At 37.9% G+C, this 26,760-nt stretch overlaps 2 long non-coding RNA genes across 3 annotated transcripts; one reads left to right on the top strand and one right to left on the bottom strand.

Moving 5' to 3' along the window:
* The first annotated feature begins 933 nt into the window (after positions 1-933).
* Positions 934-1,441, top strand: LOC149918894 (uncharacterized). Its single transcript, XR_016464637.1, has 2 exons — positions 934-1,243; positions 1,383-1,441. It is a non-coding gene; the product is annotated as an uncharacterized LOC149918894 (long non-coding RNA).
* Positions 1,442-8,826: 7,385 nt separating this feature from the next.
* Positions 8,827-26,443, bottom strand: LOC149918893 (uncharacterized). Of its 2 annotated transcripts, none has more exons than XR_016464635.1 (3): positions 26,410-26,443; positions 12,214-12,378; positions 8,827-9,184 (listed from the first exon to the last, which is right to left on the bottom strand). It is a non-coding gene; the product is annotated as an uncharacterized LOC149918893 (long non-coding RNA). The 2 variants fall into 2 exon arrangements; XR_016464636.1 differs by having other exon boundaries at positions 12,214-12,370.
* Between the last annotated feature and the right edge of the window lie 317 nt (positions 26,444-26,760).

The raw sequence follows: 26,760 nt of genomic DNA, 5'->3' as shown, positions 1-26,760 counted from the left end.
GTCAGGAATAGCCACATGCACAAATTCAAGACAGAGAATAATCAATTCTGCAGAAAAGTCTTTGAGTACAAACTGGATATGATACCAAGCATAAAGAAGAAAGGAAGGAAGGAAGGAAGGAAGGAAGGAAGGAAGGAAGGAAGGAAGGAAGGAAGGAAGGAAGGAAGGAAGGAAGGAAGGAAGGAAGGAAGGAAGGAAGGAAGGAAGGAAGGAAGGAAGGAAGGAAGGAAGGAAGGAAGGAAGGAAGGAAGGAAGGGAGGGAGGAAGGGAGGAAGGGAGGAAGGGAGGAAGGGAGGAAGGGAGGAAGGGAGGAAGAGAGGAAGAGAGGAAGAGAGGAAGAGAGGAAGAGAGGAAGAGAGGAAGAGAGGAAGAGAGGAAGAGAGGAAGAGAGGAAGAGAGGAAGAGAGGAAGAGAGGAAGGAAAGAAAGAGAAAGAGAAAGAAAGAAAGAGAGAAGGAGAAAGAAAGAGAGAAGGAGAGAAAGAGAGAAGGAGAGAAAGAGAGAAGGAGAGAAAGAGAGAAGGAGAGAAGGAGAGAAGGAGAGAAGGAGAGAAGGAGAGAAGGAGAGAAGGAGAGAAGGAGAGAAGGAGAGAAGGAGAGAAGGAGAGAAGGAGAGAAGGAGAGAAGGAGAGAAAGGAAGGAAACATCATATTATATAGTATAAACATTTTTTGTTGGAAAAGTGTAACAATCCTTCTTCTCTCACTAGTGCTGCCAAAATTATAAGTGAAGCTCCATTCCCAGTAATCGGTACCACATTTCAAAGAAGAGCTAAACCACAGAAAGAGAAATTAGAATAATTTTCAAACATACACAAGGTAGCACAAGAAAGAATGTTCTCATAATGACTATAAAGAAAATAATCATAGATCAAAAGAACAACAGCAGATATTTAGAAGGGTTGCTCCAAAAGTAATGCCTCCTAATGTATTATGTTGACCCATGACATCAGATATTGGTGATATGGCAGGAGAGATTCAACCTGCCCACCAGTATTTCATCACACCTTGTTGCCATGTGACAAATGACAGCAGAGGGGCATTTTGACACAGTGGTGTCTCACAGGGAAGTGTGTATGAAGCAAAGGGGTGGAACTGAATTCCTCCATGCAAAAAAAATGGCACCCACTGATGCTTGCTGAACAAACAGTGGATGTGAGCACAGTGAGGCAGTGGGTGGTGCACTTCAGCAGTGGTGACAGCAACAGTGTGTTACCTCCTCTGGTGAAGATGTTTATGAGCACATGTAGGCTGTTGTCCATTGCTAGTGAAATTGCATAGCTAATGATGGAGAAATGTGTTGAAAGATAGTAATTTGCAGCTGAGAATTTTCTCTATTAAATAATGTTATTTGTGTCTGCTGTGGTTTCCATGGATTTAAACAGGAGGCATTACTTCTGGAGCAACCTACATAGATTAATCTTTAGGACAAATTTCAGTGAACGTAAGTAACAACTTCTATCAGAACAATAAGATAACCAAATGAAAGAAGCTACATCATTAACTATGAAATGAAGCAGTATCATCTTGTTGTGTACCACTGCTTCTGAAAATAATCCAAAGAAGAATTTCATGTCACATTAAATGCAGACAACTTCAGGCAGCTTCTTGTAGCACAGTCCAATGAAGTTTGCAATTTAAAGGGATGCGGAGGTAAAAGTATAAGGTGTGAGGAGGTGTAGTTGAGCAATTTTTCATAAGATGTGGATAAAAGCTAAGAGTACTTAGATCATTTTGTTTCCAGCTAGTCATTTTCAGTTATTATTTCACATTGTCTCTATTATGCATAAATTGAAATTAACTGAGTGGTTCTTTTTGGAACTGTAATCAGAGAGATAAGTAACAAAATTAGTGTAGGTTGGTTTAAATTTTATCTACCCTGGTTGATAATTCTGTGCTGTTTGGTCTCTATCTGTACCTTTTTGGCATAAATGCCCCAAAAGATAGTCACAAAAAATTTTAGTTTGCCGTCATAGGATCTGAAAAATTGCAAAAAAAAATTCAACTCCAACCTGAATTTTCCCAAAAGAGACTGACATAAATCTGGATATTATTTACATTGTGTTAGATAGCCAACAAAGTAACAAATGTTTGAGTAAATGAATTCATTATATCTTCCTTAAAAGGTCTACAGTCACCTTTCCTCATTTTGTATATCACCTTTAGGTGTATGATTGCTACAGTTTCACCTTAACACACTGAGAAACTGAACAGATTGCAGAAAGGTGGGGATCCCACTGAACTTAGTAGCTTGCCCTGCTTAAGAGAAAACTAAAAAATTGACAAGGAAATTAAGAAGTTAATTGAATCTGCTTATTCTAACAATAGCCAAAGGCAAAGAAGATGTACTGATATTAGATAATACAGTTTCATTTCTCCCTTGTCCTGAAAGGTGATATGTGTTAGAAGTAATGCCCCTTGGCACAAGAGTTTGCTGGAATGTACTGGTTAGCATGGATCAGTGATCTTAAAGCTTTCCAAAGAGGGTGCAAATGTCAGTCCACTGAGTAATGAGCACCAGGGAGGATTGTTCCCAACAGAATCTGTCTAAATAAATACAAAACTACTATCTGTCAGATTGAAAAGAAGGTCAAAGGCTATTTTTTTTTTCATCTGATTACTTGTTTGTCAAGCGTAAAAAACAATACATAAAAAATAAGGAAATGAGGAAATACCAACTGGCAGATGGCACAGCTTTATGAGATAGGTCAGACTGTGTGTAGAACTGTTCCCAAACAGTCATGTGAAAGTAATGAAAATTATTTTTTTTCCCAGAAAGAAAACATCTTTTAACTGCATTTGGGATATGCAATTTCACCAGTATTTGGACCCAGAGTGTTTTCAAATAAATATTTTGGGAGGAACTGAGAAGTGAGTTTTGTGTAACTGAGTGGCTATTCATTTCTCATGAACAGTGGGTTACTCTAGGAAAAAGATTTTTTTATCTTGTAATCTGCAGTGTCCATGCAGGCAGTCTATGAAAAGTAACAGAGACAAGAAGACATTTTCCACAGATTTACATACATGATGCTGTACCTTCACTAGATGAATGCCAGAGGTCCAGAAGGCAAAAATATTTCAAAAGCCACTGCCATAAGCAGAAGTTGAGATATACGCACCAAGGAACCAGTCCATCTCTCAGTACCTTCAGTGAGAGCTTGGATGACTCCCTCATTCAAAGCCCATGGGAATCAATGTGAGTCATTCAGAGACTTCAATGGACGATGGACCTGACTGTATTTGAATAGCAAAATTTATTTAAATATAAAATTTTAATTTATTTGCAAATGATTTGTGTACAAGAAAGGAACTAATTTAATCAAATAAATATTTTGCTATAAATAATTTGCCCTAAATCCGGTGCTTAACTGATTTCCCTCATAACTTCTGTATAATATCTGCGAACCTAAACTGTAATATAAATGGAGTAAAACTGAATTCCTGCATTCCATGGAGTTCTTTTTGAAGGTTTTATATGCTATATATACACACTATATTCATATTTAAAACAGCTGTTTAACATATGAGGATTTTACTACTTAGTTTACTTCTACCATTTTTCCATTAATAAATTCACCATATATACAGGCTTATGAACAGACTAAAACAGACCCAAATGTTCTAAATACACAGTCAGTTCATTAATAAATGATAATAAAGCAAGGGAAAATGTACAGTTTTTCTATTCATGCTTGCTGAAAATATGCAAGAGAAACAGATTGATATCATCCACATTTACAGACCACAGGAATAAAACCATGTAAGCCTTGATCTACCAAAGAAAATTTAAAAAAACCCAAAAAACAAAAAACAAAAAAGCCAACAGAAAACCAGCCATGTGTTTAAAAAAAAAAAAAAAAAAAGCACTTCAAGAAAATTCCAAAGGAAAAGAATTAGAGACACGTCTTTTCCTGGTTCTGGTCTTGCTCTATTCTCAGTCTCAGGTAATGAAGGTATATTTCCTAAAACAAAAGCACACAGTGATATTTTCAAAGGTACTTCGAGATCACGTTGGCTGAAACTAGCTGAATGATGTTGCAATTCAAATGTATTAAATCTAAGGCACCAAAAGCTACTGCTCTTTTAAGAATCTTTGGGTCATAAAAATGCCTGCTTTCAAATTCATTGTGAATACTGAGCCTAACAACCACACTTTACACAGTTCAGAGAGCCTGCGAGCATCGCCGCCAGCACAGACACACTCACACTTTTACATAGAATCAATGGCAAACTGTGCCGCAGCTCTGCCCCGGGTGGAGATGACAAACAGATGAGTTCCCACACTTGTATTCACTTGGGTTCTTTTTGGCAATTTTAGATGAATTCAGAGGTCACTGGAAAGTGAACTCTGACAGGACGAAATGCTTAAATTACAAGGAAAAAAGCAAACAAACTTGACCCCTAAGCTTGATGATGGCTCTGACAGTCACGAATTTAAAAAATAAGGAATAAAAATAGAAGAAATTGCTGAAGGTTTGATAGGGAATAAAAGTCTTGTGTAACATGGCATGATATCACTCCATGAAGCAGAAAGATTAAAATCCACTGTATCCTTCAGGTTTCCTAATTCTCCTCTCTCCCTAAAAATTCATGGGCTGGGGACAAGTGTGGTGCACACTAAGCATTCCAATTGCTTTTGAAAGGAGCATTTTGCTAGTGGAAAATGTGCCGTCTCTTTGATTGCAAATGTAGTTGATTGTGAGGAGAATGAAAGGATGACCTATGACATGACCTGCTAACGCAATAAGGTCATTTTTTTTTTCCACTCCTCACACAAAAGATAAGAGGATGACTGCTTACAAAGTGTTCTGGCAAATAGACAAATTAGGACTGCCTGGACTCCCGCTCCACTCAAGCAAGTTATTCTAAGTAAAGATAAGTGAAAGTTTGAAATGTTTTGAGGAGGAGGCAGGCTGCAAGCTTTCATTCCTTCCCCAAATGGATGGGTTGTGAAGGAGCAGAGCAAAAAATGGCTTGCCCAGGAGTCTCAGATTTCAGATGTGATGTTTCTGTAACTGTGTGGTGAGAGGAGGACAGGGTGGCTGTGTGGGTGCAAAGACGGTCTGAGCTAAGGACACCAACCCTCAGTTTGACTCCCAGGTTGACCATTTGTTTTCTGAGAAGCACCACTCTAGAAGAGACAAGCAGGTAAAATCCTCCTCTCAGATGCCTAGATGCAAGCCAGGTCTGTGTTAAGTTTCATACAACCACATCACCATAGCACTATATTCAAATAATGCCTGCCCTTTCAGGATAACTCTGGCATCAGGAAAATTCAGCTATGGCTACCAGATCCAAACTTGCATCTCTCCAGCCAGCATGGGCAAGGTTACATCCATACATGCCCATATATATAAACCTACTTTTGGTCTACTCTCAGACCAACATTTCAAGCACTGCAGGAGACAGGGAAAATATTTTCATAAATTGGTGGCGTGATATGAGATGAAATGACCTGAGAGTAAAAGCATTTAGATAGGACTGTGCTGCTCATTTATATACCTACCTAGAAAACTGAGATGAGTTTTAGAAAAATTAGTGTTAATTTTCACTTGAGCCGTCAATACAGCTATGGTTTGGGTGAGAGTTCCCTTGTTCCGACAACAACAACAACAAACCAACAGCTAAAGCTCAATCATTTTAGCATAGGATTGCTCTGAGCTTTGGATTTTGAACACTAACAATCAGCACAGAATTCCTGAGAATGTACTCATTCAGACCAAAAACGAAACAAAGGTTTTGTGAAACCCAGGAAGCCTGAAAAAACAACTTTCTAAGCAGTGCTACAAACCAAGCTGCAGAAAACCACAGAAAAGCCCAAATAGCATGCACACACACACACTCACACTCACAAAAAAAAAAAAAAAAAAAAAAAAAAAAACAGATGGAGAATGTCATTTTCTAGAACTGCTTAATAATCCTGCCTACAAAACTGGCAGGTTCTCTAATTTCTGTTTGATCTGCTTCAGAAATATACAGTATCATTATAATTCCAAATAAAGTTTATCCATCACACACCTGGTACCAGCTGCAAATCTAGCAACTATCCCATGGAAAGTAGAATCTTAATCACCCACCATAGGGTGACAGATCAGTTATATGTTTTCAACACATTCATGAAACGCTATCAAATGTGGTGAAATGTGATTTCACCTCACAAACATTTTTTAAAGGAAATGGAATATTCTTGGGAAATTCTGGAAGACTAGCAAAAAGAGAAATGTATCCCAGCATCACCCCGTTGAATCAGATTTGCACCATCTGACAGAATGTCGCTGTCAGTTCATTTGGGCTCTGGCCCAAAGGAATCTCCAGGCAAGAACTTGACTCTAAACATGGCAGCAATCTCATCCAAGGATTCATATGCTTTAAATGAAACTTCAGTGCTTCAAAGAGGCTGAAGCTACATTAATAGATAAGCGAGAGGTAAACCTGAACTAACTCTTGCATAAAGTACAAAGACAGATCTTTTCTTTTAAGTATTTTTCTCCATAATCAAAATGAACATATAAATGAACCTCTTAGTCCTGACAAAATTGAATACGTGACATGAAATAGGCAATGAGAGTGGGCCTGGCCCCACACAATGCACACAGTTCCCATTCTCTTTTGGTGGAATCTTTGGGAAAATTCAGTCCTATGTATCTGTCAAGACAAATCTTCATCTGTGACCAGAACAATGAAGATAGAGAATCTGGAGATCATTTCCCTTAACACTGTCTTGGACACGCTGATATTATTATGATGTTGTAGAGCATCCATACCTCCTATGTCATGATTATATTGCTAAAATATGTGGGCATATCTGCACAGTGATTCACCATTAGGTTAAAATGAGTAAAGTCAAATAGAAATTTTTATTGCTCCTTGTTTTAGAATATAACAGAAAATACTTGACATCTGGTCTCTTTTAATGGCATCTGGAGTTGTGTCTAAGCAGATACTACAAAATCAGTTTATTCAATTGCATTTGAATTTCAGTATGAGCTATTTCAGCAGATACACAAACTCTTCATTTTAAAGCTAGTTAAACTTACAAGGCAAGAAGGATCACTCTCTAGGGCTCCTTTGGTTAAAATCAGCATCTGTACATTGTACTCTTTGATCTCTGAACAACAAAGAGAAACCTCAACTTGGAGGCAGGATGAGGTAGAGAAGCTGAAGAAAGAAAGTATTCTTTGAACAGAACCGTCAGCTGTCACTCAGCACAAAGGCAGGACACTTCTGTTACCTTTTTGGATTGCGGACTTGTTTTGATTTCCAGCTTGCTTTTGCTTTTCTTTCAGGAAGAAGAAAGATTTGCCAGCAGCTTCTGAAATGTTTCAGAATTCCACTGTTCTATTGCCTGCACTCAGCATTATCTTCTAATCTCCAGCAAAAAAAAAATACAAGAACAATCAAATAGGGTTACCAGGAGTAATGGCATTGCTTCTGATGGATGCAGAATTACAGATATTAGGGTTAACAGGAACAGAGACTGTACAGGTTTAACAGATCTAACAACTGGTGCATGGTCATGGGCTCGTACTCTCAGACACTTCAGTTGTCTTCTGTGTAACTAATTACATGGAATATGTGAATCAGTATTCACAGAATCTGACTCATAAAGAGTACTCAGGGAGATTGGGTAGCTAATTTCAGCTCTGCAGTGACTGATTCATAGCTCAGCAACCAACAGTCAGATGCAGTATCAAATTCACATTGAGTTTTCTCTGTTTTGGCCCCTTGAAGGGACAGAGAACTATATAGTTACCACCTATCAGCTGTCCTGTAGCGTCTATGCTGGCAAGCTGGTAGACTTGGAGGCAAAAAGACTCACAGAGTTTTAATCTACTTTATATCAGTTTACAACTGGAATAGACTAAAGACAGATATAGCCAGTAACCAACTGTTACTGCAGTTCTGCTGCCAGGCAGTAACTTATTACGCTGCTATAATTCAGCTGTCTGTCTGAACTCTAACACATTTGGTTAATGAACACTCGTTAATTATTCTTAACCATGCTGAGATTTCTACTAGAAGCATGCAATTTAGGTTTTTGAGCATGGCTGCTGGGCTTTGGAAAAAGAGGAGGAAGTTAGTTAACTTTTCCACATGCATACAGAAAAATCAGGGTTTAGAATTTTTTTTTTGTTTTTCTGATTACTATGAAATGATTCCCTCAGACACTTTACATACAGGCACTTATACTCAGCTCACTGCAGATACTGTTGGTTTTTAGAAAGAAAAGCAACAAGTTCCAGGAGCACCTTGGCTCTGTGTTCTAGCCATTCAAATTTTGCCCACCTACTGAGTACAAAATAGGGATTTTAGAACATCTAACTTGTGGCGACAGAACTGAATATTTGCAAGTATATTGGCGCATTGCAAGAACATCAACAACAATAGTGTAAGTTGTATCTCTTACAAACTGGGACAAATTCTGCTGCCTGTTTTCAGTGCAGTTACCCCAGCAAAATCAACTGAGTGACTCCAGATTTATACTCATGTAATGCAAAGCAGAATGTGACTCACCATATGGAATTCATTTGGAAAGAAGTCTAGTTGTGAGTTTTATCTAAAGCTTATTGAATTGTTCATTTTTCTTATTTCTATTTTTCTTGGTTTCATTGCAGGTTGATAAGCAATCTGAATGCCTGCTGAGGACTAAAGTTATTATTAAACATCTGAAAGTAAAGGTACCTAGAGAAATAGATGAGCTATCCTATTTCCAAAACTCCATCCAAGTTTCTTTCTGTTGTTACCACACAGAACTCTGACCCAAATCATCACCAGCCCTAAGGGAAAGCACAAGAGTATAAATAAGTTATAAAGAATATTTACCTCTCGAATAACCTATTCAGGACCTGCTGTATGTTTATACAATCACGGTTGTTGCAGTATGGAAGGAATTCTGCTCCCCGGGCTGAATACTCCACAGCCACCAAACAATGGGATCGGTGGCTCCCGTGCACCGCAGTCTCTACTCCCACAGGAATTCCACATTTTCATTTGTTTCACAGCTGCAGTGCAGGCTTCACACACAGGCTCTGTGCTCATCACACAGGTTGCAACGAATGTGGCAGGCTGATGGACCAGCATGTCTCCCATCTTACTGAGAATGCCAGAGACATCAAAGGAGAAAACTTGTGATTCTAAGTGTCACATCAGGATTGTCTTGAGTAGTAGTCTCTGGTTTGACAAAAATCTGAGAACAAAATCAAAATCTGTGAAATTTGGGCCAATTCAATGGGCAGATGGCTTGTGCTATTAATTCCAATGGAAGGCCTGGGGTGTAGCTCATGGTAGCATTTGAGTCCTAACCAGAAAAAGAGTTTGCATGTCCAGAAAATCATTTCAAATCCATGCAGTTAAGATACAACTAAACATTTTATTATATTATTATTTTATTATATTATTATATATTATTTTATCAAACATATAATCCATATTTTAATTTGAAAGGTAGAAACATTCCTAATATATAATTTTTAATGCATAAATTTTCAGTTATGTGAGTTTTTTTAATGAAATAAAGGAATAAATAAAGTCAGTAATGCAAATTATTGGCCTTTAGTTAGATGCTCAATTATGCTATATCTAGAGAGTGCTGTTTGGTGACAAAGAAAGTCGCTAGACACTTTTTGCAACTGGTGTCTAACTCTTTGTCTAGTACTGAGAAACTATGAAGAATGTAGAAAAGATTTGGAAGAGACAATGAAAGGATTGAAAATACTAAAAGACTGAGGAACTCAATAGATTCTTGTGTCAAGGAGAATGAGAAAGGGTGACTTGCTTGGCAACATAAATGTCATAATTCTTCAGAGCTGCAAAAGATCAAATTATAAGAAGCTTAACTGTCTGAGCACTGGAGCTAGATGGAGTCAGAACAGTGACTGATTAACCACTAGGACAGATTAATAAGGTTGTGGTGAATTCTCAGACCATTTAAAATTAGGACTAGAATGTTTTCTAAATCAAATGTTTTATTTGGAGTGAAAAATAGCTTACAAAAGTCCTATCCCTAATGGAGGTCAGACTAAATGATCTTACTGCTTCCATCTGGTTTTGTATTCTTCAAGTAGGAATCTCTTAATATGCTTCCGAAGGGAAGGAGCTCCTAACATGCCTAGATAGCATTTACTTGAGAAGCATTGGTTTCTGATTGACAAAATGTATTCTACAATGTTAGTTTGCAGCATATTTTTTTTATCTTACTATTAAAGTTTAACAACCTGTCTTTATTAGTTTTGGTTGTCTTTAGCAGGAATACTTCACTTGTTAAGAGTAAGCTGTCCTCTGAGCAGCTGATAAATCAGACTAATTCTCTTACAAAAGGAGTTTAAGATTAAGAAAAAGAGACTTTGTGCAAGATTAGATTAACATAACTATTTACTTCCAAAAGGAAAGACTTAGAGGACAATGCCATAATATGTGTATCAAGTCACTTGTCCTGGTTCCAGAACTAATTACTATTACAAATATTGACTCTGTGCATCCTGCCAGCAATCCAACAAGCTGTCTTTTACTAAATTTTCTGTTGAATCAATCCCAGCTTCAGATCTACACAAGACTGTTCTACTGATGTTTATACAGACCTCAGGCCAGAGCAAGTGATTAGCTCCGGCTGCTTCAACTACTTTAGCAACACAGGGTAGATAGCTATAAGCTGGACCAAATGACTACATTTACTGAATTTGTCTCATCATCAAACTTGCTGTAAGTGAAGACATACAGAAGTCTTTATTTTATATCTCTTTTCCAGCTCTCAAAGTTTTCGTACTTATTTTCTCTTGGCAAAAATGAAAGGAGAAATGAGTGAATAATGGAGTGAGTGATGCTTTTCATACTAGCTAGTTTTTTTAGCAGTGCAAGCCCTTGTACTTTGCAGAGAGCAAAATGAACCTATGCTAGAGTGTAAAATATGGATGTTTGAAGACAATTCTGTAAAGGGAACAAATTTCTTCTTTCCTGTGCTTTATGACAGGCTCCTCTGAAGAAATCAGTTCTCTCTCTTTTGGGAAAAAAAAGTGGGAAATCTTTCATTTGTTATTAATTGCTACCAGTGTCAAGATACATCTTAGTCTCAGTTAATAACTTGCATTACTCCATCTTCTGTACAGTACTGAATGAAGAAAAATGATACAAGCTAAATACAAAGGCTAAAAAATGCAGCCTGGGGAGTACAAAATCTAGATCAACTTAGGAAATATTTCCACCAAAGAAAACCAGAAAAAATATCCACAAAATCAAAATATTTAATCAGAATATTTAGAAACTCACATGCATTGATTTTTCTTCCTAATTTTTTTTTCATCAAAAGTGACCCATATCTTTTAAGTGGAGCAAAAAAGGATTAAATAGCACCACAGATAGGCTTTCTGTGTGTAAAACATTTTGGATCTCTTTAAATTTTCTCCACTCATTTTTCCTCAGTGATTTTTTTTTTTCATAATGCGGCTTTGGAAAGAAGAATCCATTATTCATATGCAATGCCAAAATTCCTCTAATAAACCGATTATACTTTTTTTTTTTTTTCTCTAGAAAAATTTACATACAGATTTGAATCCCACACAACTGGATGGGGAAGATTTGTGCCTTCACTAAAGCCCACATTCTTAAACTTGTGCAGTGAAATGAGGGATGTGCTTCAAGGTGAAAATGTATCAGACAAAATTCCTTTTGAAAGCTTGAGTTCTGCAGTTTAACTCTGAGTAAACAATTTGCCAGTGTCTAATTCTTGTGGATCTATTTGCCTTGGTACATATTGGCTACTACTAAAAATGCTAGGAGTTAAAAAGAGAACAGCAGCATAAAAAGAAATCTTTCTAATATTGCATATGAAGTTCTGTTTTTGTGTGAAGCAAAGGGGTTGGAGCTGAATTCCTCCATGAGGAAAAAATTGACATTCATTGGCGTTTGCTGAACATTTACAAAGACCAAACAGTGGATGTGAACACAGTGAGGTGGTGGATGGTGAGTTTTAGCAGTGGTGACAGCAACAGTGGATCACCTCCACTGGTGTAGATTTTTATGAGTGTAGATTTTTATGAATGCAACATACAGGCTATGGTTCATGCTGGTTAAAATGCACAGCTAATGGTGGATAAATGTGTTGAAAAATAGCTTTTTGTAGCTGAGAATTTTCTCTATTAAATAGCGTTGTTGTCCTCTTTGTATCTGTTGTGGTTTCCAGGGAAATAAGGAGGAAGTAATATTTTGGAGAAACCTACGTACAAGCAGGGTGCCCTGGCTCCACTTCTGCTGTGTCACCTGCTCTCATGGGGACTGACAGCTTCATGGAGGTTTTCTTGCTCTGTTTTCTTCCCCATGGTTGGAAGCCGTTCTCACATATTCATCCCCAACTCCACTGCAGAAGGCAGATGCAGTGGTGCTGATCACCTCAGAAAAGGAAGACAGTAGACAATTTATCATGTAGATTGTCTCACATGTATCCCTTAAAATTCACATCGTCCAAATACAGCACTTTATTTTGGCAAGCAGTTATGTATTCAGCTTTTAGGTCTTTACTTCTTGGACGATTCAGAATGCAGTAATTCAGGAAGTAATATTTTAAAACATCTAGTACAAGAAATGGGGCCACTTTCTCATACTCTATTGCAACCATACTAAGCTATTCCTCTCATAGTCTAAAAGAAAGGGGAAGGGATAAAAAAATGTTCAGAGGAAACTGCCAGCAAATGCCATACATTTCTATTTCATTTTTCAATCTTTTTTAGTGTTCAACTGTCCTAAGTTCTGAAACATTTCATTTAATAACATGGTATTAATTTTGGGAATAACACCAGATCTAGAGTTCTTGCCAAGTACATGGGACTGGTTTGATATCTTAGCAATGAATATCACCTTCAGCCTTGAGTATTACTAACTCTTGTAATGCTAAGTTGGCATTATAATGTTCATAGGACTTTTCTTTCCAGACCAAAAGAATGAAAGATTTTATCAAGGCATGAAGTACATTCCAGCAGTATGGACAATTTCTTTATTGCTTAAAGTGTAGCTTTAAAAATCTATAGATCCTACTTATGAACAAAAAATTCCTTATACAGCTGTATTGTGTTGTTTCCACATTTGCTTAAACACAGGAGTCTGGCCACGGAATATACAAAAGATTCATAAAAACATGCCTATGTTACACATGTGTGAAACACATGGAATGTAACACGTGGCTTTCAAACTCAGGGCATGGGTTTCCCTTTCTATAACTATCCAAAATAAGAATTTTCTAACTAGGGACATTTTTTTCAATAATATTTTTAAAAACTTAACCTCAGAGGGTATCAAAAATCTCTGTCCTGATATGGAGCCACCCATATTGCAGACAGCTGTTCAGAAAAGATTACACCCTCCTGAAAAGCAGAAGGGTTGAAGTCTCTACAGCTCATTCTTCTTGGTAAGCAGGAACCATACATGGAAGATTGACCAGAGATATCCTTCCTTTACCTTCATATCTATTAACTGCATAACAAATTTGTGGTCAAAATGTAGAAGTTAGCTTATTCTGTTGACACTATCTTACATAAAGTTAAATGGGAGGTGGAACACAGTCCTTGGCAGCAGTAAGTATCCCAGTTTTCATATACGGAAACACTGCAGGATCAGTGCATTTATTTTCCACCGTCTCTTGCAAATGTTGGATCAACCTGAATAGCAAGAATCTTGCACTGATGTTACGTGTTTGAAGAATGCATCCTCTCATGCAAGTACTGACAGCTTATTTCCAAAAGGTGTCATGTTATTACTTAAGCAACATACAGTTAGTTACTACTAATCATTTCACTTTCATAAGCTAGACTGTAAGATTGTTCTATTTGTTGGTCACAGAAACATGCAATTACATTAGCTCCAACATAGCTCTTCTCAGTCCTCATCTGGTAGAGAAGTCAAATGAAGATCTATCCTGTTTCATGTGCAGTCTCTGGGTTGAAACGTGGCTTTCAGCTTAATGTAACCAGTAAACCCATCCTAATTTCTTAAGCTGTGTGTGCATGTGTGTGTGAATAGGATTAGTCTGAGTAGTGTCATATCTCTATTTCTGCAATAATGACAGGAATCTGGATATTAGCTATGGCTTAAATAAGAGCTCTGTGTTCATTTTCAGATCCTGACAAGAAAGTCTTCCATAAGCTGGCATTCAGTGACTACCAGAAGGCTTGTACTGCAGGATCTTCTCCAATGTTTTTTGGTTTGTTTTTTTTTTGTAAAACAGTATATCTGAGAGTGAAAAATCATCATTTTCATGGCAATCCAGATTGTTTCATCAAACACCTCTTGGCCTTGCACTCTGCTTTTGATTTTATGGTATTTCACTGACACAGTGCTCATTCTGGAGTTGTTGCAAATTTGAATTCAGATAGAATTAACTGTAGATCTGTTTCAATGATTTCAATGAAGGTGGCAGAATAAGTATAATTTCAACAGAGACAGAGAAAAGTTCCATTATTTTCAGATAGCATAAACTGATGGTGGGGCCAAGAAGAAGGTTTCAGATGGAGATAGCATGGGTGTCATCACATAAAAATTAGGATTAAAATAACGTCTAGCATTTCCTTACAAGAAACCCACGGATAAAGTAAGGCAGTGCTCTACAAATCATATCAGTGACAAAGGTGACCCTGGGACTTTCTCCTGTGGCTGCTGTTTTGGGACTGGAAACTGTGGCAACTATCAACAAAGATTTAAAATAAATAAATGAATTAATTAAAATAAAATACAGTCTACATTTATCTGGAGACCAATAGGAGCAGCTGTAGAAAACAACCAGCCTAAGACACAGCCTTAAATCAGCTGGCACTCTGAGGCCAGGATAGCTGAAGTGGTAGCTGATCCCATGTGCCAGAGCTGCCCTGCCCTGCATCAGCAGACAGGAGACTGTGCACGCTCTGATGGAGACAACATTGAAAATACAGGCTGCATATGTAGCTGTTATCATGGAAAGTACGTATTCCCGTTGGCTCCACTGTCAGATAGTCTGAAGCCAGAGAAAATGCCACAAAAGATAAGCCATACACCTCTTTGTTCATTCCACTTGTTTAAATGGTTGTCTGCTCTGCTCTGCTTCGTGGGGTCTTTATCAGAGTCATTCATACAAAAAGCATCAGTCTGCTTCTGATAAGTATTGCTGAGATGATTACTGCTGGAGCGTTGCTAGGAGCATTTAGTCTTGAACAATGAACAATGAGCAATCAACAGCAGGTAATTTATCCACTTACCTATTAAGATATTTAGTTAAATTTGGAGGTCCTGCTACTTGTTTGTTTCTGAATTACAGCTTCATCTGTCCCTAAAAACGTTAGCTCTTGGAGTGTCTGAGCACTTCAGATTTCATTGCCCTGTGCTCAGGATGGCTCAGGACCCAGTGGAGCTTGGCAAGCTGGGAAAACCCAGTTTTACCTGCTCAGTCTAAACACTGTCAGATACTACTTGTGACACAAGGCCAGGCAGTGGCCTGGGATGTGAGATCTTGTTTCATTGTAACAATACTAAATTTTTATAATCCCAAATGCTGAATCAACATAACTTCACTGCATTACAGACAGCAGAAATACTCTTTTTGTTTTTACTTGGATGCTAGCAGAACAAATAAAAAGAATTTCCTTGACATCAGAGGGGAGAGGGGATAAAAGGAAGTAGAACGGATCCTGTGTTTGCTGATGGAGAGAGAAAATGCCTCTCTGCCAAACTCTGAGTGGTGGACAACTCTGATATCTCACATACACCAAAGTTACAGAGACACCTTGAGATCCATCAAAATCAGATTATCTGCTATCCATCTGAATGGTTCAGTAAACTATAACTGCAATATTATCAAAGATTTTTTTTTTGTCTGTCTCTTCTAATTGGTATAATTTTGGAGAAAATAAAATTGTAATGGAAAATTCCACTGACCCAGATCTAATTTTTAAGATGAGGTGCTATTTGGTTTCATTGAATTGCACTAAAAATATCTGACAGAAAAAGTTACTGCCTGACCTGTATTTCCAAAGATTTCCTCCCCAATCCAATTCATTAATATTCAGAGACATAAGCAGTAGCGTTAGAATGTATTTCAAATATAGCAGTTGAAGAATAATCAGTGGGAGACTGCTTTGTTGATAGTTACACAGAGTCGATAATAGTTGTATAACTAAGTTATAAGAAGCCTGTTTTTTAGCTCTTCTTAATTATCCAGGGGTAACACAGTTCACTAAGCATGTCACTTAGCACAACTCCTAGCAAGCAGAATCTTCTTGAAGTTTGTTTAGAAAAGAAACAAGAAAAATAAGGCGAGTTGAAAGACCTAAAGCTGACCACTGCAATTGCCACTGGCACTAAGGCCCTAATCTTAAACTTAGGAGCCAAAATATCAGTAGGTGAAGTTGCTGAATTTAGAGCCACAGGCTCTCTGAATCAATGGGAAGTACATGGATCTTAATGAGAAGCAGTAAAGCACAAATGCAACTTGGACCTATGTCATTCTGCAGATATCACAAGGTTGCCCAAGATGGTCTGCCTTTGCAAGGAGATCAAACTTAGACTCCAAATGATATAGAAATGCCCAAGCTATCCTGAATGTGCTGTGAATAATTTTGTTGAGTTCATTGAGTTTTGGATCCAATCCATTAAATATAATGAAAATGAACCCACTACTGCTGTAATAGCCAAGATTTAAAAAGAGCCCACAGTTTTGCTTTTCTGTTATTTGGCACTGCTAAGCTTAATCGTTAAGGAGCTCTGACTTCATGAACAGGTGTAAGAGCAAATAAAACCTTTAAACTTTGCCTTTGTTATCAAGAGACCATCTAGTACCACCTGCACTCAGAGATGTTTAATTAAAAATAAATGTGTCAATGTTTAACAGAGCACTCCAGTGTTATCCGCAGAACTGCATGGGACAAAAGATTCATTTAGAAACATCCTAGTTCTGAGAGATTTTTAGGTTTTAGGGGCTTTTTCCTTAAGTTTTTCTTTGACTGAATTTATATGATATGAATGAGACTGATTCATGTTATTGGTTTGCCCTAACAGCAAAGAGGTATTTAGGAATGACAAAAATTGAGGATGGTGTAAGAATGGTTCTGAATTTGATACTGAATTTTTGTATCAGAGATTCTCAGATTTGATCCAGATGAATTTTGAATATGAAATTTTAGTGTTATTGTATCATGGTTTTATATAATCATTAATGTTATTGTATAATTAAAAATATGTAAAGAGTTTAACGAGTTTACTATTCATTTTATTTATAAGCATTAAATGAGTCCTCATGATTTTTACAGGCAAATGAATTGTTTCTACCAAGAACATTACTCAAAAAACGAGGTGCATTTGAGTTTAGCTTTAATAAATAAATAAAATTAAGAAGTTTGAAGCAATATGGAGGAAAATGCAGCTATTTTTAATTATTACTGTGTCTAACAGAATGCATGTTAATGAAATAATCTATGCATAACATGAAAAAGCTCTTTTTACTGTTTTTGAAACAGTGTTTACAGCAAAGTAAAACATGTGTGTGATAAAAGAACAAAGCAGAAATCCCTAGTTGCTAGTTCTATTTGAGAACTATATACAAGATATTTACAACATTTCTTGGTATGGTAGAACTCTGTGTGTCAGGATGATTAATTAACAGACATGAAAAGTTAAACCATGAAGGGTTCAGGAAGATATAGCATCTCCTAAACCATCAGGATAGGTAGAGAAGAACATTAGGATTCCTCAGTGTCTTGCTGCAAAGTTTTATTATCACTCAAAAGACACCTGGGTCCAAAGCATCAAGTGGAAGCAATTTTACAAATAAAAGGAGAGAAACCATTTGAAAAAATTATGAGTAACTTGTCTACTCAGAGGAGTTGTAATAGGATCTGGAGCTTTCATCCCCATCCAATTAACAGTGATGAAGACTAACTCTCATCAGGAATAAATTGGGCAGATGTTCCCATCACAATATCACTACTACAGCTGACACCAATTGACTTTCTTATTGGTTGTGTCAACAGAGAGTCAATGATTACATGAGTAAGAATTATTGTCCTTCCAGAAAGGCTTTAGGATGGCTAAAGAGTGATGAATGCAGTGTGTCTAGACTAAGTCTCAAATGGGAACAGGTATTGCTTAGACTTCTGTTTAAAGAATTGCAATAGGCCTGATTCTTTTATTGGATACAGATATTGTAAATCACAACTGCTGATTTACAGCAGTTTGAATGGTATCAATGGAAACTGTTCAACATAAAATTCATGGATGGAAGAACTGGGCTGGAACACTAGGCTCTTCAGGCTTTTTATTGCTTGCTAAATTGCATGCACACTGTCAGCTGAGGAAGGGGAGATTGCACTGTTGCACATACTTCCTATTAAGAGCTTCACTGGTAAAGATGATGAGCAATGAAAGAAGAATCTGACCAAAGTAATTTGTGGGCAAATGGAAACACTGTGTTAATGATTCTTCCAGTGCTTTGATGGAGGAAGAAACACAGTGAGTGCACCTCCTTTTATACTCTGATGACCTTTGTGGCTATTTAGATATAAAAATGTATTTTTTTTAATTATTCTAATTTTTCTTGACATCTTCTTTCATGTGCTCCATACCTTCCATTAGTTCTATAATTAGAATAATATTTAGTTAGCTAAAATGACTTCGTTTAAATGTGACTACTGTGTCTGGAGATAATGAGAGCAAATGTTGGCATAAAATTTATAGATACAGAAACATAAATAATTCTTTAATGAGTTCTTTCAATCTTAACGTAATCAGTGGAAAACTAAACCAGTTGATCCCCTGACCATGGAAATATAAACTCACAGCAGGATTGGCTGATAGCTGAAAAACTTCATTTTGGATAAGAGCCATTTTTAAGAAATGAGCTGTTTACTTAGCTAGGAAAGTTTGGCTGTAGTGAGTAGACATCAGAATTGTTTATTATTGGAACCCAGAAGCACATTAATTATGTGATTTGAGTGACTGGGTAGCATCAACCCCTTAGGTTTTACATGTCAGAGTGCCCTCATCTCGTGTGGTGTAAACTGACCCGTGAAGTGCACATTTGTGCACCGAAGGTTAAAGGAGGACTCTCCTCCATCTCCACCCAGGGTCTGCCAGGGTGGCTGCACTTCAAATTTATGTTTTAAGAAGATCAGAGCACTTTAATATACTGCACAGGGCAGCAGCATAGCTTCAATTTCACTTACATGTTGTGATTTCCTATGAAAGATCATCTGTCATTGGGAGTTCTTGTAACACATTTGCAAATAAGGTCAAACAATTTGTCCAGAGGTGAACACGGTAAGTATAAACACATTGTAAATATTTGAGTATGAGTTTAATGGTGTTTGAGAGGCTTGCACAAAAAACCTCACAAATAAAATTGCTATATTTAAAAACAAATTAGAAACTTGCACATTATTTTAGCCTTTGGTGGGCATTCATCATCATTACAGACATCTCTGTTTATTTTGGTTTGTGTTGGGGTAAGAGAACATTTAGAAAGGCCCAGCAGCATGCTGCAAATCGGGGCCTCGGTGCTCCAGTTTGGCCTCTCATTAGCAGCATCCCAAGCAGGGTTGCCCAAAGAGATTGCACTCACTGTGGAAATATTTTTGGAGAGTGATTATGGTTAGGGGAGAAGCTCTAGTTTGTGCCATTTAGAGTAGGAAAAGTTCAGCAGTGAGGTGTGAAATGAAGGGCCAGTTCTGCTGGCAGCAAGGGGCCTGCTGTGCTTCTTACATGTGTGAGTGGTCAGTTGCGGTTTCGTGTGAAAAACGTTAAGTGATTGTCTGCTAGTCTACATGGAAACTCTTCAGTGTCTCAGGGAAGACAGTGTGCAACTGACTCTCAAAGTGTTTTACTAATATTATTCTTAGGATTGGAGATCTACTGGATCTACCTCATGCGTTGATCAAAGCACTACCAGGGATTTCTCATGAATCCAGTTCTGCTTGTGCCACGTTTGGCATCTCTGTAGTAAAGGCTCCTGATCATAACATAGCCATATTCTAACTCACTCTTGATGTGAATACTTCCCTGCACAAGCACTTTTGTTTCTCCACTACATTTTAATACAGGTTTTGGAACATAGAATGAATGGATGTTTGAAATATATCTCACAAGTTTAGATCCCTGAGTAGTCTCCAAGAAAATCTGGATTTTAAGAGTATTAAGCTATTGATTTCTGAATCCAAAAGGGGAAAAAACGTGGATTCAAAAGTAAGAACGAGTATCATAACTTTCAAGTCCATGATATCTATTTTTTGGATCTTTATATAGAGCCCAATCCTGCAAGTACTTCTGCACATAACATGAGGAAAACCATACCTCAGTGTAGATATTTGCAAGCTTATAAATTCAGCTACAATGCTATTCTAAACAGAGAACTATGTATATGTGGACCAGTATCTAAAGCATCTAGCACATTTAGCTTTGGAATTGTCTTCAATGCCAAATGCGTGAAACGTCACCTGAAAGTAACATACATTTTTCTTCCAGAATTTAGCCTTCAACCACACAAATATGAGCAGCTACCACCACACAAAACCTCAGAATGCAGCAATAGGCAACACATGCTGCTTTGAATTCTTTTTTCATCTTCACTGAGATGTTATTCTTTAAATTGATCCTATTGCTACTTAATTTCCTACCCAAACATTGCTGCTGTTTGTTATTATTTGTTACCATTTGAATGGAGGAAAAGCCACATCATAGTGGTGTGGTATTAATGCTGAACACCAACTCTGGTCATGTCACAACAGGCAGATTTCTGGCAACAGTCCCGTATCACAGATGTTGATGCCATGGTTGGCTGAGGACAGGACTGTCCTCTCTGTCAGGGAGATGTGCTATGGCCAGCATTGGTGCAACAGAGAGAGAAGGCCTGCCCATGGTAATGGAGAGTTTGCTCTTGTTACTGATTAACCCTGGATAGCCACAGCCTGGGACATGGAAGAGACAATACAACAGCATGTTTCTGTCTTCTCACTCCTCATCACTCAAGACTGATTCAACTTTCTACAATGACACTGGGTCATACAATGAGGACAAACACACAGCACAAAGCTGTACCATGTCATGACTCCAAAGGCAGCTGGAAGGTGACCACAGCTATGGATAACATGAGTTCCTCACAGAGCCCACTGTATAGTTCATATGAACTGCATTATATGAAAAAATTTAAAAGCAGTTTAAAATATAAATGTATAGGTAGGACTCCTAGCATTAAAATAGACTTCTCTGTCCAGTAAAATAGTGTATGTAGTATGGGTAAAGAATTCCTGTTCATTAATCTTACTTTTGATCATCCTGAGCCAATTTCACCCCAGGGTTTCATTTGGTCTCTCCTAAAGCCTTACCATAAATCACATGATGTATAGCACACAAAGAATAATTATTTTGCTAAGGTTAAGACTAAGTATTCCACTGCCGTTTTGCCATTTTTAAGTTTTTTTTTTTTTTTTTGCTTCTATAACATTATAAATTGCAGTGCTTGAATACACTTAATACCTGTTGCAGGACACTGTATAAAAAAAAAGCATTCTAGGTGCCAAAATAACTGGGAGTGCCAGCAGCTGTTCTGGGAGCTCTACATTAGCATGACTGTATGGAGAGCCCATTTTCTTCATGGCTACATCTGGAGGAGAGAGCACTGCACAGCCTTTTCATGGCTCCTTGGGGAAAGACAAGCTATTTCATAGGGACTGACCTTCCTCTCAGCTCATGAGACACCATAAACCAAACTGGGAGAGAACTGGACTTAAACCAGTTTCTTCTCTGCCAAGATCACACCCTTTTGGAGGTTGCTTTGTCCCAGCACAGAAGTGTGAGCTGCTGCAGTAATTCTGCCATGAATGAGAGCCTTTCTTTTGAGTCATACGCTTTTGTTTCCAGTCTACAGTGTCTTGGCTTACTACTGTGCTGGGGATTATCCCTTCCAAAAGCCAGAGCCTGGAAAACTGGCCATTTTCAGCAGCTGTTAAACTAGGTTTCTGAGAAGTGTATATATATAAAAAGCAGTCTCACTACAGTAAGACTAGGTAAAAGACTGCAATAATAAAAATAATATAATAACATATTTTAATATTATAATGTAATAGGAAAATGTAGTACCAATAATATTATCATTAATATTAACATTAGTAGCAGTAACAATATACTTCTGGTTAAAGTTCGATTTTTTTGGATGCCAGTCAAACATAATGAATTAGGCTGTCTTTTTTTCCAAGCAGAAAAGGTCCCAGTATTACTGGAAACTTCATGCAGACAAATCCCAAATGTGTGCAGAGAGGGTTTCAGTCAACTTGGGGAAAATGACCCAGCAACAGCTGTAGTAGGATCAGGCTCCAAGTAAGGGCATAGGAGAACTGAAAAAGGAGAAAAGTTGGTAATCATCATATGTGTATGAGGAGATGCATGTATCAACAGTCTGGATTCAGGTCTCTGCTCTCCTACCCTCAAAATCCTACCAAAACCACCACAGTCAGGACCAGAGTTATGCAGGTAGAATTTACGGCAGAATTTGGCAGTGTGTGCATTTCTCTTCAGGTCTCCCAAAAGCCTGATGGACAAATGCATGAATGCCTTGTGTAGTTATATTGTTCCCTATTAATGTGAGATAATATGTCACTATTACTTCATAAGATCTAATATGAAGTTAATGAAAAAAACCCTTGGCAATGAGAAGCTGTGAAACTATATACACTTAAAAGAAAAGACTCTAACATGGAGCAGCTCTGAACTCTTTAATGTTTTAAAAAAATCCTCCAGTCCTGGAGGGTCTCTGGAATTTCTTTCATACTAGAGCACTTCAAAACATTGCGTGTCACGCACCAGATGGTAGGCTGAGATTGCGTCCTTTGCTCACCCTTTTAACACCTCCATTTTGAGTCTCTTGTGGTTGCTTTTTTCCCCCAGACCCCTAAAAGAGGATCGTCAATGGCACAAACCACTCTGCCTGACTACACTGAATCTTATATTTCAGCTTTTCTTTCCCCCCCCCCCATCAAAACCAGATATTTTGGATTCTACATTAAAACTTAAATTATTGTGCCCTGGTCCACAGATATATCCTTGTGTCCTCTCCACTCTAGTAGTATCTTGATCAGGTTTCAGACTCTTAACACCCACTGTGAGTTGAGAAACTCACTGCAGACTACAAAAATCCTTAGTGTCCTTTTCTTCAAGACCTTTATATAGACATACAAAACACGTGCAACAGAGCTGAAGTGTGTCAGCAAAGCAGACAAAGTTCACATTGGTAAGGAATTTGCTGTACTCGCTTTCCCAGTTTTGTTTTAAGGACACATATACCTGATGGGGTGGCCCAGAATAGATGCATCAGGAGGAAATGCTATTTATAAACACAGAAGAAAGGAAATATGAATGGAAATAGGAAGGGGAAGGCAGCAGTGCAGAGAGCTTGCCCAAAAGCCATGAGAAAAAACATGAGGCTGGAAAGACTCTGGAAGTAGTAAGGAGAAAAGTCGTGATGCCAGTCCTAACATCAAACAGTCAAACCAACTATCTGGAGCTATCACTGCTCCAAACTGTTTCCCCTGACATGAAAGCAAGTTTAACCAAGCTGATGTGAGAAATGACAGCAGTTCAGAAGCTGCTGCAAATTGGTCTTCCTTGCTTCAGAGAAGCTGAATTTTCTAATATTTGTGATACAGAAGTGAAGTTTGGTATGTCTTCAGCCATCCAAATTTAATTGGATGTTGTAAGCCTGTCCAAAACCTATTTAAGGCTTCACCAAGGGTAAATAGAAAAGATTCTACCTTTTTCACATTGAAAATGAACTTAGCAGAATTAGTTGTTCCATGTGAAAGGAAACTGCTTGCCAGACACAGATTATTTAAAGCCTTTGAATGACCTGAGAGACTTCTTAAACTTTCTTTCCTCCTCCTACTCCCTACACTATAGGAGTCTCTTATTTTAAAATATATAATGACAATAAATTTAGAACTTCTGGATCTCTCAGTTCACTCTTCCTAGTTGGCGCCTCATGTGAGTAATGGGTCATGAAGTTGACATTCTTCCAGTGACGTATTACTTGCTAGAGTGGCACTGACCACTCTAGGAAAGGCAGGTCAAGTAGTTCTTTAATTTAATCTTTTACAGCTAGAAAAGAGATTGCTATAAAAAATTGCAAAGGAGGATGTCCATGTGATACTCTCACTGGGAGGGGAGAGAGACAACAGCAGGAGCCACAGAGCACTATATCTCAGGAAACATGGCTTATTCTGGGGATGAGCCAAAGGTAGAATAACAAGTGAGAGGGAAATGATAGGGAGATTCTAGGAAATATTTCACTACCTGATTACCTTCTGTCTAAACGTTTGGCTCCAACTTATTTTCAGGTGACTTCATCCAAAACACCCTTCACAACAGAGAAAATATTACTTCTGGGAAGTCAAAGTTGAGTGCATTAAACTTGGTTTTCATTCAGTGGCTTTGATTAATAATGTTTCTTAAAATATATGTTGTTTCTATTGGGCCATTACTCCTGAGGGCATGGCCCTGAAGTTTCTTAGCTTGTTGCAGTTTGTCGTGCTGTTTTTAAAAGTTCAGTGTGTCTCTTTGACTTCATGAAGAACTGGAGTCCACATACAAATCAACAAAAAAAAAGTGTTTTCAGTACCACTACCACTCTGCCTAATATTATGAGGCTCTATTAACCAGGTAAACAACCAAATTCAGGAAGATGTGTTTATATTACTTTACACTTAATAATGTAAATATTTTCTGATGCACTTCTGTAGAAGAATTGCTGAGTCATGTCATGAAGCAGTGATTGAGCACCTGGTGGGAAGGCAGGGCCAACCCAGGGAAGCTCAGGTGCAAGCAATGTACCTGAGTGATTGCACCTGGTGGAGGCAGGATCCACCTCCTTCCCAGACCTCATGTAACAGTTGGTAGGGAAGTCAAGGATATCTTGCTGGAGATCCCTGCATACCTGAGGTCTTCCAAAGGCAAGCAGCTTTTTATTTTTTTGTGTGTGTCCACAAGCTGCTGCATTCCAGCTCGTTCTCATTTGCTGCAACCTAGGATTGTGCCACCTCACTATCCCTCACTATCCCATTGTAGCATTACAAGTTCTGTTTGTTGTACAGTTTGATTAGACATTCCCCACAGCCAAAGAACAAAAAGCGTTGCCTTTCAAAGTTCCAAATCCTTTTTCTTGTTATTACCTTGCTGTTTTATTATTCCTTAGGCTACATGCAAGACGTGTACTTGCTTTTCAGCCCCCTTTGCCCTTACAGTCTTTTTGTCTGCCTCACTGAAACAACGTTTTGTAGAACTACCATCAGAAAACTCATACACCAGAGCTTTTTTTTTTTTAATGAGCAAACATACTTGCACTTCCTAAAAAATGGTTTCAGCAATCTGATTCCAGAATGGAGATTAATAGTTCTGACAATTGTCATAGATGAAGAACCATACTTCTGTTATAGTACAGTTTGTTGTTCTTTTAGCCCCACATATTGTTTATGTGGATCTCTCTCTTCATGCAGAGAAACCTGTATTTCTTCTTTGCTGAAGTGATCCCCATAAAGCATTTTAAAGTTTGAGGAAGAAATTCTGACATATTATTCATTCATCACTGGCACTGCAAAATTTCAAGATATCATGAGAACATCTGAAGAAAGAACAATGTTTATATATGACTTTTCATTTCTTGACCCTGGGAGGTTGTTTGCTTCATATGTTCAACTTTTATCTGCACGCTGGAAGGTTAGCAAGTTACTCTATTTAAAGGAAGCTTAGATTCTCATGAGCTTCCCTTATTCCAGCAGCCGGGGCACAGAACAAAAAAAACAAATACCACAAGAATTGGTGATAAAATTGAAAGCCTTGACAGTGTTTTTTCCTCCTGCTGATTAGCTCTTTAGTCCCTGCGTAATCTGATATAAATAAATAGAGTAAGCCACCAGTAGATATTATTCAGTGTGAGGAAAGCTGGCAGAAATATGTTCTGTTTAAAACTAAATACACTGAAGTAAGTTTCCAACCAGATAGTCTTGGTTAGTCCTATACAGAAACACACTGTATAAAACATATGCATGTACATACACATATATCTGTATACACACATAAACCTAAACTGCTATAAATACTGCACCAGGTCCTGAATCAAATACAGTTCCAGTACGACCATACCATATTATATAAACCATCAAGCAGTTATATCTCTGTTAATCTTAAATCAAGGAAACTGCATCTTTACAAAAAGAAAAGGATTTGTTTATGCCTCTTAAATGCAAAATAGAGACAGAAAGAGCATTGCTGCATGATCACAAGACAGTGCACAACATGAATCGACTTGTGTGGCAACCGGACAGCTCAATATGATGGAAAAAGGTGTTTCACCAGAGATGTAATGATAGAATAATTGACACAATAGAAAGGTGCTATAAAGAAAGATAAAAAAAGAAGTTTGCTTACCCATATCAGAAGATTCCAGGATTGCAGAGGAAAGGACCTCCAGAAAGAGACCCTTCCTCAGTGGCAGTCAGCCCTTAAATAGGGTCTAAGAGAGGTGCAGCCAGGCTCCACTCCTTCTAGTTACACAGCTGAATTGCCTTCACCTGTGCTCCCATGGCTGACCAGGTCTTTTCTCCAGGTGCTCAATCAGTGGTTCAGGCTGTGACTCGACAGTTACTATACATCATTTGTCTACATAAAGTATTGCTTGCATCTAATATAATTACAAAACCTTGTTGTTTGGAGCATTCAGAGTTCTTGGATACTTAGATTCCTGGATCTACACATGTGGCAGCCCTTCCTTTAAACAAA

Source organism: Phasianus colchicus, chromosome 2, assembly GCF_987193195.1.
Source record: "Phasianus colchicus chromosome 2, bPhaCol1.hap1.1, whole genome shotgun sequence".
In the NCBI taxonomy this organism is placed as follows: Eukaryota; Metazoa; Chordata; class Aves; order Galliformes; family Phasianidae; genus Phasianus; species Phasianus colchicus.
Note: the sequence above shows the minus strand (reverse complement) of the source record. Positions and strands in the feature narration are given on the sequence as shown.